The following is an 11665-nucleotide window of genomic DNA, read 5'->3' on the forward strand; positions in this document are numbered from 1 at the left end:
AGTAGATAGTGCGGATAGTATACTTCCTTTAAGTATACTCATGGAAGTACGGGTATGGTCTCACGGAAATACGTGACACTGTCACGTTATTTAATCTATTGAAACGTGATCAGGGACACGTAGGCCTATTTTCTAAATGTTGTATTTCAATTGGAAGTAGGCTATTTGTCGTGTCACTATGCATGACTTCCAAACTAAGGTTCTGTCCGGGAGCGTTCTCCCTAATTTCCCTTATGGAGCTCCGTACAGATATAATTGTCTTAGAACACTCCCATTCAGAATGCATTGGTTTACATTTCGTTCTGTGTAACACGCAAAAAGTCGGACTATCGTGCTCTGGAACACGCTTCCATAGATGAACGCTCGTGCGCAGGAGCACGTAATCGCGTGATACCGGGTTGCAACCACACACACACACACACACATACACACACACACACACACACACACACACACACAACCTCTTGCAGGCAGACTCAGAATCTTGAGCCCATTTATTAGGGAACAGGTGTTATCGGGATTCCATCACTGCATTCCCAGAATCCTGCATTGTGAAAGTCTTCCCTTTTTTTTTTAAATGTACAATGGCATTTTATTCTACATACAAAACAACCATAGGTCGTGGACTCCTGGTCCACGACCACCCTGCCCGTTTTGACACACAAAAGTAATTTGACACTTCTGGGATGAGCCAATGATTCATCTGTTTGGAAGGTTTTGTTGGAGACAAACAAAGAATCTTCAGGCAACAGATGTGACAGCTGTGACTGCTCTCTCTCTCCTTCGTCTGCTGGGTCCTCTGTGTTTGCCTACCTGCTACAGGTAGCCAGTGGGCGGGGCTGAGAGGCTTGTCAGCTGATGAGGTGCACCTGTACAGGTCTGCCACGCAGGCTGTAGCCAGTCTCTCTCTCTTTCCACAGAGGCAGGTGGGCTTGGGTTCTGTTTAGGGTGGTTCCTTAAGGTTTTGGACCTTTGGATTGGTTCCATGTTTTTTTTTTATGTTAACACTATTCAACATCCCCACAGCACACTTTCCACTGCCCATATACATAGGCTAGTCGAAAGAATTGTGTGTTTGGTCAGTAGTTCAGTTGGTTGGTCACATATGTTGGTTTGCTGTTCAGGTTTGGTTTGTTGCATTTTGTTTGGGTATTTCCAACATGGTAAAGATGGTTTGTTGTTCCCAGTATTTGTTTTGTCTGTCTGGGTAAGTTTCCTCCGTTCTGGCTCGGTCGGTCCTTGTGAGTTTGGTACTGGTTTTCTGTCCAAACCATATAATCGCACATTTTCTAATCTTCCATACGCTACACTAATCCCTTTACAGATTTCATGATACTTACTTTATTCTAATAAATAACTTTATCCCTTATCAGGTGTGGATCCCGATCTTTGCTCTGACCCGAGCCTCGTCTTAATGCAGCCAAGGAGATGGAAGAGCGTTATGAATAATTATTAGATGATTGTGTTGTACAATGAAAGACAGTAAAGATTCAATATGAATGGCAAAATAAGGATGGGATTTTATTTGAACAATAAAATATGTGTTGGGCAAATTATAGAGAGGCTGAGATTATAGATTTCATATTCAAAAGGCGAAGGGGTGAAAAAATTTAAGAAATATATTTAAGAAATATAGGCCTACTCAAAGCCCAAATCATTGATATCATACCCTATCCAATAATAAAGAAATTTGAATTTGAATGGTAACAATTCCGTTAAATCCTCGTCCTCGTTTTGAACGTCTCACTCATCAGTGTGTTCTTTCTGATTAGCTCTTAATTGAGATCACCTGTCACGCACCCCTATATTAAAGGTGAACACAATGGGTTTGGTTTACTTTTCGCATCGGCCTGTGTCAATCGAGGTTGAGTTTAGTGAGGGTTGAAAGTTTTCGATCTAGATTGCAGATCACTATTGTCACTTTATACAAACTGAAAGTATGCGTTGTTGCGTGTTTGTTTTTGTGGGCATTTGACTGAACAGCCCAGACAAATATTGCTACCAACATGGCACTTCGAAACAGACCACCGCAGTGAGTAAAAGTTATTTTCCTTTATTAAATGTTGATGTTTTTGGGCTGTCTCCTCAGACACAAGCCATCAGTATCCCTGCTCTTTGCACCTTGACATGCATGTCGCCGCTGTTTGTTAACCTAGCTTTGCTGATTTGTATCTTGTGATGTGTGTGTGTTTTTCTTAACAGGTGTTAGATGACTGACAAGATCTATGGGGGGGCCCCCTTTGGGCCCCCCCATACCAACTTAGTCTTCAAAGGAATCTAGTGCCATGGGACTCCAGTGTCTTCAAAACATCCTCGGAATACATGTGTATGAATGGTCCACCGAAGGGTTGATCTGGAAGCCACCACGGTCCACGCAGTAATCTGCTGCGTGGGCCGTAGTGGCTTCCAGAGCCATCTTTCGGTCTTGGTCAGGATTTGTTACAGTTGCCCTTCAATGTAGCAGGCTACGGGTTTCTGAAGAAGCCTGCTTTACGTAGCATTGGAGTACAAATATTGTGCAAAATGCTCATGTAATTGCACTAGCACTAGTAACCTGTAGATTAGCTTAGTTTAACGTCATTCCGTGCTGTCTGTCAAATGTGTGGCTTACTTTAAGTCCACAAGGCCCTCTGGTAAACCACGTTGGAACACCCCTGGACAAGGTGATTAGTCACTGGGTGTGTGCTAAAGTTTTGTTCCATTTTTCACTAGTTGGTTAAGGTTTGGTAGAATTGTTTGGATGCTAGCGACGTGTTGGCGTATGTACAAGAGCCTACCGTGGCCAGGCCACAGTTGCGACGGTCACGGCCAGATGGCCTAGTGTGAGTGCAACCTTGATTGCATTTGTATACTGTTTACCATTGGATGTTTATGCAATTTGGCTTAATTCATCCGCAGTAAAGCTGCATTTGACTATTCCAGGGTCGTTTTGTACAGGCTTTCAATTGACCATGTTGACTAGTTTGTGGGAAGTTTTCTTCTTTTTTTTTTACCCTTGCTTACAATCCAACGGTTGTGACCACTTATGCAACTGGGCTGTGAACCTTGCAATTCTAGTTGCATATTTGTACACGCAAGCTTGTCCATTTCTATCGCCATCACTAACACTAGCTTCAGCATTTCCTTGTAGGCCATTAGCTGACTTGTGTATTGGAGTGATGATTTGGGTATTTTAAGATGCTTGAAAACCTAAAATAAAGCAAAATGCGTGTCTGGTGTGCAAGAGCCAATTTGTTGGCTTGCAGTAGTCGAGGAGTTGCCGTAGGTCGTAAGCCATCTGGAGGTTGTGGCAATGGAGGCTTGTGGTAGATCTGCCATCCAAGAAAGGTTAATTCTTCTGAAGCATGATTAATAGTTTAGTAAATTGAATCTATTCATATAGAACTATAAAATCCAAGACTGCAGCCAGTAACTTGGATCGCAATATGTGGAAAGTATTAGTCTTCATTTGTAACAACAGAATAATTAACATGACTAACTGGGTTTCTTCCATTTTCTAACTAGGGGGACTTGACTGGTGAGTCTACTGGATTAATCAGTAGCGGTACTTTGCCCAACAGATTTGATGGCATGACTACAGGGTGACAAAGACAATTATTCCAATAAATCGCTTGATTCGAAAATGGTAATATCAGTCATCATAGTTCTCAATAAACCTTGTGTGAATGAATGAGTGAACCTTTGTTCAAAAATAAAACAAAGCAAATAAAATGTTCTAAAGCTGAGCAGTTGTGTCAAGAAGGAACCAACATGAATTCTCACTTAGATGGGTGACAAAAGTCCTAGCATCTTTCGAAGACTAACCTCTCGTGAAAATAAAGGAATGAAAATAACAAACATTCCCTCCTCTTCACCCCGTATCAGTCATTTTGCGTGCCAAATCTACCGCAGTTGTGGCATGGTCGAGGTTCTTTCTGTCTGTCTGACTGGGGGAATCGTCCTCTATCCCTGTTGGACTGGGGGAATCTTTCTCGTAGTAGTATTTTCAGTCGTAGTAATTCTTGAAGTCGAAGCAAAGCAACTTGACAGGTTGGATCAGAGGGTTGAATAGATGGTTTATTCCAGGATGTAATACAGCGAGATACAGACTTAGGTTGAATAATCTATAGTGGACCCGGTGGTCGATGACTTGTTCCTTGGCTGTCGAACCCTCTTCTCGTCGAACCAAAGGGTTGGGGCGAGTATTATACAAAAAGGGGATATATGAATAACACAAACAGACGCACTCTCAGCACTGATAAGGTATCTGGCCCTGGCCATGTCCCGGAGGACCAGGTCGGTTCAAATATCAACATTTCAGGTATTCTGTTTGGATAATGTGCAAAACTTGTGGCTTCACTAATAAAAAAAATTAACGAATGTATTTTTCTTAATGTGGTTAAACTATTTAAAGAATTGTATGCAAAATAATTCTGCTCAATTTGTGGTCAATGAAACTCTGATATTGATATTTTTAGAATCTAGCTCCATTGCCGTTAGAAATGGTGTCTCCCAGTACTGCAAAGTGCTTCCACAAGTTTAAAAAAGAATGGGCAGAAAAGGAACTGCCAACTAAATCTATTTAACATGGGTAGAAAGTTTCCATCGAAGCTCTTGGCTGCTGGTTCCCAACACAGCTCCACTGTTAGCCTGTGACCTTGCGTTTAACTTTTTTCGACTTTTGGTGACTTTCACAAAAGAGAAATTAACTGGTTAATACAATAAACAAGACATTTCATGGTACCATTTTGAACTGTTTGTGGATATTGCATTAAATCCATATGCTTGAAACTTTTCAATAATGCATATCAACGAAACAATGGAATGAAATAAATAGTTCAAGCAATTTGTGGGACTTGGCTGCTTTTACATTATTACTCATTTTGGGGGTTATTTCAGTCTCTCCAACCTGCAGGTCGTGCGAAGAATCATGTGAATGGGAATATTCTATAAATGTCTTGATATCATCTTTCGTCTCAACACTTCTGCTGCAGCCGCTGTTGAAGCGTGTGAGTCCTTTGAGACCCCCTTTGATAAAAGGGGTTCTCAAATGTTGACCCTCAGTCACCTATTGCATCACTTCCTTTAGGGCTTCGGCCTCCTAATTGATCATTATAGTATAATTGAATGCCCTCTTTCATATATATGATACCTCCACCACTGGGACGTGGCAACAATTCTCCAAATCCATATGGGGGGGATGCTTGTGGACAGTAGGGGTGTATACTCGACATAAATAGGAAGCAAACTCATCTCACAAATGAGTAATGACATCTCACAAATATTTATTTAATAAATTGTTTCAATTTATAATAATCCAAAATCCGTTGGCTTTTTGTCGAGGGAATCCAGGGCGACGCTCACTTCCGGGTTGGCCAACATACGTCATCCCTCCACCACTCTACTGTAAAAACAAATGTTCAAGTTGAATGAGAATAATAATAATAATAATTCTGCGATAGTATTTATTTAAGGGGGGGGGGGGGGGGGATACAAGTCTTTTGGCCATTTGTAGTGTTGATCAGCAGAGAAATAATTTGTCCGCAAAGACGGTGACGTCGCATAGCAACGGTAGACGCTGGGGTAGACAAGTCACCGGACTACTACCCATGCAAGTGAACGGAGCGTTCCACGGCATTGAGAAGACCCGTGTAATAAAGGCCTATAATATTTCTGTTTATGGTATAGATTTCTCCTCAGATTAGGCCAATAAACCAATGGTAAAATAAAAATAAAAACGCTCGATCAAAGGCCCGGCCCGAGTATAGTGGTGGGAAATATCGGCCCGACCCGGCCCGCGTCGGGCTCGGGCAGAGAATCTAAACACTGACTGGAACTACTTAGCAGGTGTCTGTAGGGCTATATCAGGAGTTAATGCACGCACTGCAGCCAATCAGAATCAGAGTATTCCCCCAGACCGTGGTCTAAACAATATTATTCACGAGTTATAAACAACCCCTACACATCAATATTAATGATAACCCTGTGGAAATTGCCATAAGTGAGAGACACAATTTCGCACGTTGAGCACACAGTTGTGTGACTCGTTTATTTAGTAAGAGAGAAACGGGAAATCAAAACGTGCTGAAGGTAAACAAATCCCGCATGGGCTCTGACGTCAAGAGACGCTCGTAATCCTTTAAAGGGACAGCGATCCCTGAACCACCAAGACAGTAAACGACATGCCTAACACAATTGAAAGAACAACACATAACAAAATACTGTAGGTGAATTATGTTACACTCACTACAACCCATTAAATACGGTATGATTTCTAGATGTCATGGCAACGTCCGCTCGCGACACTGGACTTGTGATCGAGGCATCGACGCGGACGTTCATTCACATAGCCAAAAACAAGAGAATAGATGGCTAGATAAAATAAAAATCAAGACATACAATTCTAAAAAGAACAGATGAAGCAGCTACCCTTTTTTCCTTCGCGGTTTGCCTACAGAGCAGCGCACCTGCATTTAATATAGGCCTATCCGTGTATTGTCACAATTTCTCAGTATCAAAGGTGAAAGTAGAAACGGGTGGCCAAAAGCTGTCATATTGTTAGTTATCACAGACAATTTTAAGTAGAAACGGGTGGCCAAAAGCTGTCATTTGTTTTATCACAGACAATTTTCAACAATGAATGATCTGTACGGAGCTCCATAAGGGACATTAGGGAGAACGCTCCCGGACAGAACCTTAGTTTGGAAGTCATGCTTAGTGACACGACAAATAGCCTACTTCCAATTGAAATACAAAATTTAGAAAATAGGCCTACGTGTCCCTGATCACGTTTCAATAGATTAAATAACGTGACAGTGTCACGTATTTTCGTGAGACCATACCCGTACTTCCATGAGTATACTTAAAGGAAGTATACTATCCGCACTATCTACTACGTTATTTTTTCAGATGTGAGTGCTGTTCCAAATCGAGTACTCCGTGGTGCTAACCGGAAATTACGATCACGACTGCCGCCGTGGCTACTCCCCCGCAATAAACATCCCGCTTTGAACGGTGAACTCTTTACGCCTAGCAGCTATAAAAACTATAAAAACTACAAAATGACTCTATTAATGCAGGCTATGTGGAAAATGCGCCGACTTTGGCTCAGCCTGGCTCCGCCTCTTCCGCTACGTAGCTAAAATGGCTGCCGTTGAGTACGGGGAGTGTCCTTCGATCCACACTTCAGGATTAGCCCGTTTTGAGTACGGCATCCGGGTCCTTGAAGTATACTTCTTTTCGCCGGATCTTACTCAAATTTTGGCTAGTAAGTACGGACAGTACGGGTATTGGAACACGGCACAGGTTCGAGCGTGTGCATGGGTTGAATTGCGTGTGTCTCACGCCGAATGCATGAGACATGAGAGCCCTGTACTTACGTGACACAAACCTGCACCGCAAACGTTCTCTCCCGCTTGAGATGACGTCTTTCTTTATAGGTTCATGGGTCTGATTCGCCGATTTCCCATGCTGATATCCCCGGAGATTCTCGGGCATCTTCGACAATTTGGCTATAGATTGTCTCATTACACGCTAAATAATATAATTATAGCCTATATATAGCCTATACATATATATAGACAATATATATAATTAGGCAATATATATTTAAGCAATAGATCACGCCAGGCTGTGGTATGTGCTCATTATACCACTGTTAAGGGGCGTTGTCCGGCCCCGACGCGCAGCAGAGGGCCGGCGACCCCCTTCACAGTGGTATAATGAGCACATTCCTTCTCAACCATGGCTCAGATAACCCCCACGACAGTCTCGTTGTGGAAATACAAGACACGTCAAAGAACCGACAAGAAACACTTGCGTTACAGTGTGTGTATTCACATTGATGTGGACGTTGAAGAACCAGGAACGTCGGAGAACCCAACGCGGTCGTTTGAGATTCATAATATCGGCTCACACAGCTTTTGGCCGTGATAATATATATTATATGATATAGATATCTGTGTAGGCTATATGATCATATTTAGATATAGAGCTCCAGGACTCCCGTGTGTTCTAGAATATTTACAGAACACAGCTAAAGGCTGTGAACACGGCTCGCCATTGCGATACATCCACTGCTAACAGAGCGCATGGTGGCTGCAAGCTGCTCAGGGCCACACCCCCACCCTCCTCCTTGACACGCCCACCGAAACAGCGCATTTGGGGGAAGCTCAATGTGCGACTGGCTCGGAGTGGCTGTAACTCTGCACCACGGCTGAATTTAGGGAACGTCTTTGAATACTGTGTTAGTTGCCCACTAATACCTATATTAAAGAATACATAAAATAGCATGTCATGGGACCTTTAAAAGGTGTTAACCTCAATAGGCCTTTCCTCTTCCCTTTCGAATGCCGCAGACAATGTTTCTCCATCATCTTCCTGTAATGACATTAACGGTTGTGTTCAGCAATTACCAAGACATTATTAATAATCTGTGGAAGGTGAAGAATTGTTACAATTGCATGGAGGTTGGTGAGGGCATCTGGTTCAAGTGGGGCGATGACGCCATCAGTAACTGGAAGAAGATGATTAGACAGTGAAATTATGAGCCAGAATATTGCCCCATCTAATTTGCAACGCGCTGGGTTGCGTGTACATATTTAATTATTTTGAATAACCAACCTCTTATAAAGGCACTTCTTTCCGGGGGGTTGGGGGGGATCAGAGGAGCTCCCCCCAGGGATGCCCTCAGCCACAGGACCCATACTCTGTTGGCTGAGGGCCATCTCCTCAGCCTCTGTGAGGGCTGCAGAGGTGGACCCCCTCCAGTCTGCCGGGGCTCTGCTTTTTTTTCTATTTGCTAACATGGAGGAAAATGTTACCCTAATATTCAGTAAGCGCTATTTTGAAAACATATATATATATATATATTATATATATAATGCATTTTGCCTAGGAGTAGCCTTCTAATATATCTAAATCCTATTAAATATTGGTAGTGTTGGGGTGGCTGAGAAATGTACTACTTACATTTCCTGCTTAAATATAGGCCCATCACATGTTGAATTAGTTACATTACATTAGTTTACCTGTTTGAACTATATTTTTGTACTTCATCTTCATTTGCTGCCAAGTCCTCTTGGGGCAACTCGGGTTGTTCCTGCGTAAATTGACACACACACACACACACACACACACACACACACACACACACACACACACACACACACACACACACACACACACACACACACACACACACACACACACACACACACACACACACACACACACACACAAATTACATATTGAATAAGTGGAAGATATTAAACTTTCCTCTTATTTTTATTTTATTTTACTAATTTATTTTACTCACGCATTGACTTGTTCAGCTATTTCCTGCCGAGCTTTCTCTCATGCTCTCGCTGCCGCGGGCCGGCATACGCGTTCATTAGAATTTCCAATTCCGTGGGGGAAAAAGTAAGTGGATCTACGCTTTTGGTCCATGTTTGATCATGTTATCAGAGATCCATTGATGATGGCTCCTCATAGTCAACAGGCACGCCCTCAACCCAGAGTGATCATACTCAGAGTTGATTAACCCAACGCTGATCACCTGTTCTGAAACCGAAAACCCAGAGTTGCTTTTCAACCCTGAACTCTGAGTCAACCAACTAAGAGCGCAGGATTAAACTCAGAGTATGTTAAACCAGCTACCTGAAACAGGCCTCTGGTGTCCCGTGTTTTTGTCATCCGGGATTAATCATGATCCAGGAAACGCCTGAGAATTAGCGTCACTTTTATCATATTACCTTGTTTTTCCATGCGCGGACTGTGCTGTCAGGGCTGTGTAACCTTTATTAAGCCAAACTGGATTAAACAAGCTTCTCGGGGGCATGCTCGGAAAGAGAGGCCCTTTGCATCGACCCATGATTTCTGACGTTAATCTCCTTTTGCGGGCACACACAAACACATTAAAGAGGAGAAAGCCACCCGGTGCTACGTACGTTGTTGTTGTTCTGCGAGGTGATGCAGTGGGCCAGGGCTTTAACTCATTTGTTGGGAGTTGTTGGGAGGAAGAGGCGCGGCCCAAGAATTATAGGACTGCATTTTATATTTCCCTGGACATGCCTTGAGAGTTTGCTCAGAGTCACAGTGTTTAGACAAGCTTTGTACTCATACAATATATATATATAATATATATATATATATATATATATATATATATATTTGTATGTGTCTGTGAGTGTGAATACATGCCAGGCTAGTTTACCGACCTTGTTTACTCAATCTTTTTTAATGGCGACCGATCCGACCAAATGACACTGGACCTCCCACACCGTCCCTCGCCAGGGGTCTGTCCTCTCCAGCGGGCTCTGAGAGGGGACGGGGACGGGGACGGGGACGGGGACGGGGGGGTTGCGGCACTTCCCTGATATATTGAAGACCGTGTCAGCACCCCAGTGTCCTCGGTGACCCCGCCAAAGCCGTTTCCTATCACTTTCGCAGAGATAAATAAAGCAGAGCGGGGGTTGCAGGCTAATGCGATGTCCTTGGTGTTCTCGGCCAGACAGTGGGCTATAGAAGAGGGTATCGGGGTAGGGCATAGGGGGGCGGGGGGGAGGGGGGGGGGGGGGGGGGAGGTGATGTCCGCCATCATGATGTGTCAAATCAATAGTCCATCATCAGGTGCAGTCGGCATCCTCAGTCCATCCATCAAGCGGGCCGATTCATCCGGCGCCGCCTTACGTTGTGTCAAGGAAGCGTAGCCGTGGGGGGGGGGGGGGGGGGGGGGGGGGGGGGGAGCGTGTCTTGTGTGAGCAGAACGGTGTCGGGCGGAAAAAGCAAATGCACAAAATCATCCGCCTCAAGGTTCAACAGCCGAGCAAACAATAGCAAAAAGTGGTTGCAAACACTGCCATACAATGTCTACAGAGATAGAGGGAGAGAGCGAGGTTAAGCGACACACACTTTCTCTTAGAAAGCTTTCCAATGTCGAACGATCGTTGTGTGCAAACAAACAATTTGTCTTTTTGATCCACCATGGTCTGGTATGAAAGAGTGTCTCACCTTGAATATGTAGAGCTGTACGGAAGGAGACGGAAACAAGGATTTTGATGTCGTTTGGGACCCATCGGACACAATGGAGCAGCCGTCTCCGATCCCAGCCACCCTGCGCCCCCCCCCCCCCCCGTCCCCCACCCCCCACGGCGTGAGCCCTCTGTCCCGGCCGGGCTTCCAGCACCGGTCTCACGGTCGCAGTCTAATCTTTTTCTCGACAGAGCCAGGGCTTTCCTGGCCCGCCGCCAGAACGAGGCGTCCAACGAGCACAGCGGCCTTTTTTTTTTTTAACGACCCGCTTTAATTGGAAGGCAATGGACTGGAGGGACCTGGTCTGCTGCAGAAGATGAAGAACACGAGGACACGAGGATATGGAACACGGCTACCGGCTAGCCCTCACCGAGAGGGTGCCCGGCGACGGCACCGCCGGTCGTGTACACCTGACCTGTGATTCACGGCGGGGGGGGGGGGGGGCAATGGGCCTGGGGTAGGGTGGGGGAGGGGCTGGTGCTATTCCGTCTTTGTCTCAACGTTTGACTTCTCCTGGCTTGGATCCAGCTCCTGTTGCCGGTCGCTGAGGGGGACGTCAGGGACAGCGGGGCGGTGAAGGCCGTGGCTAACGTAGTGGAATTTGGTATCGATACGAGCGGGACACATAGACAAAAACACGAATTCGGGAGATGAC

At 44.6% G+C, this 11665-nt stretch overlaps 1 long non-coding RNA gene across 1 annotated transcript; it reads left to right on the forward strand.

Annotated features, from left to right (window-relative positions):
• The first annotated feature begins 427 nt into the window (after positions 1-427).
• Positions 428-3601, forward strand: LOC132457654 (uncharacterized). Its single transcript, XR_009525738.1, has 3 exons — positions 428-621; positions 746-2032; positions 2203-3601. It is a non-coding gene; the product is annotated as an uncharacterized LOC132457654 (long non-coding RNA).
• The last annotated feature ends 8064 nt before the right edge of the window (positions 3602-11665 follow it).

Source organism: Gadus macrocephalus, chromosome 5, assembly GCF_031168955.1.
Source record: "Gadus macrocephalus chromosome 5, ASM3116895v1".
NCBI lineage: Eukaryota > Metazoa > Chordata > Actinopteri > Gadiformes > Gadidae > Gadus > Gadus macrocephalus.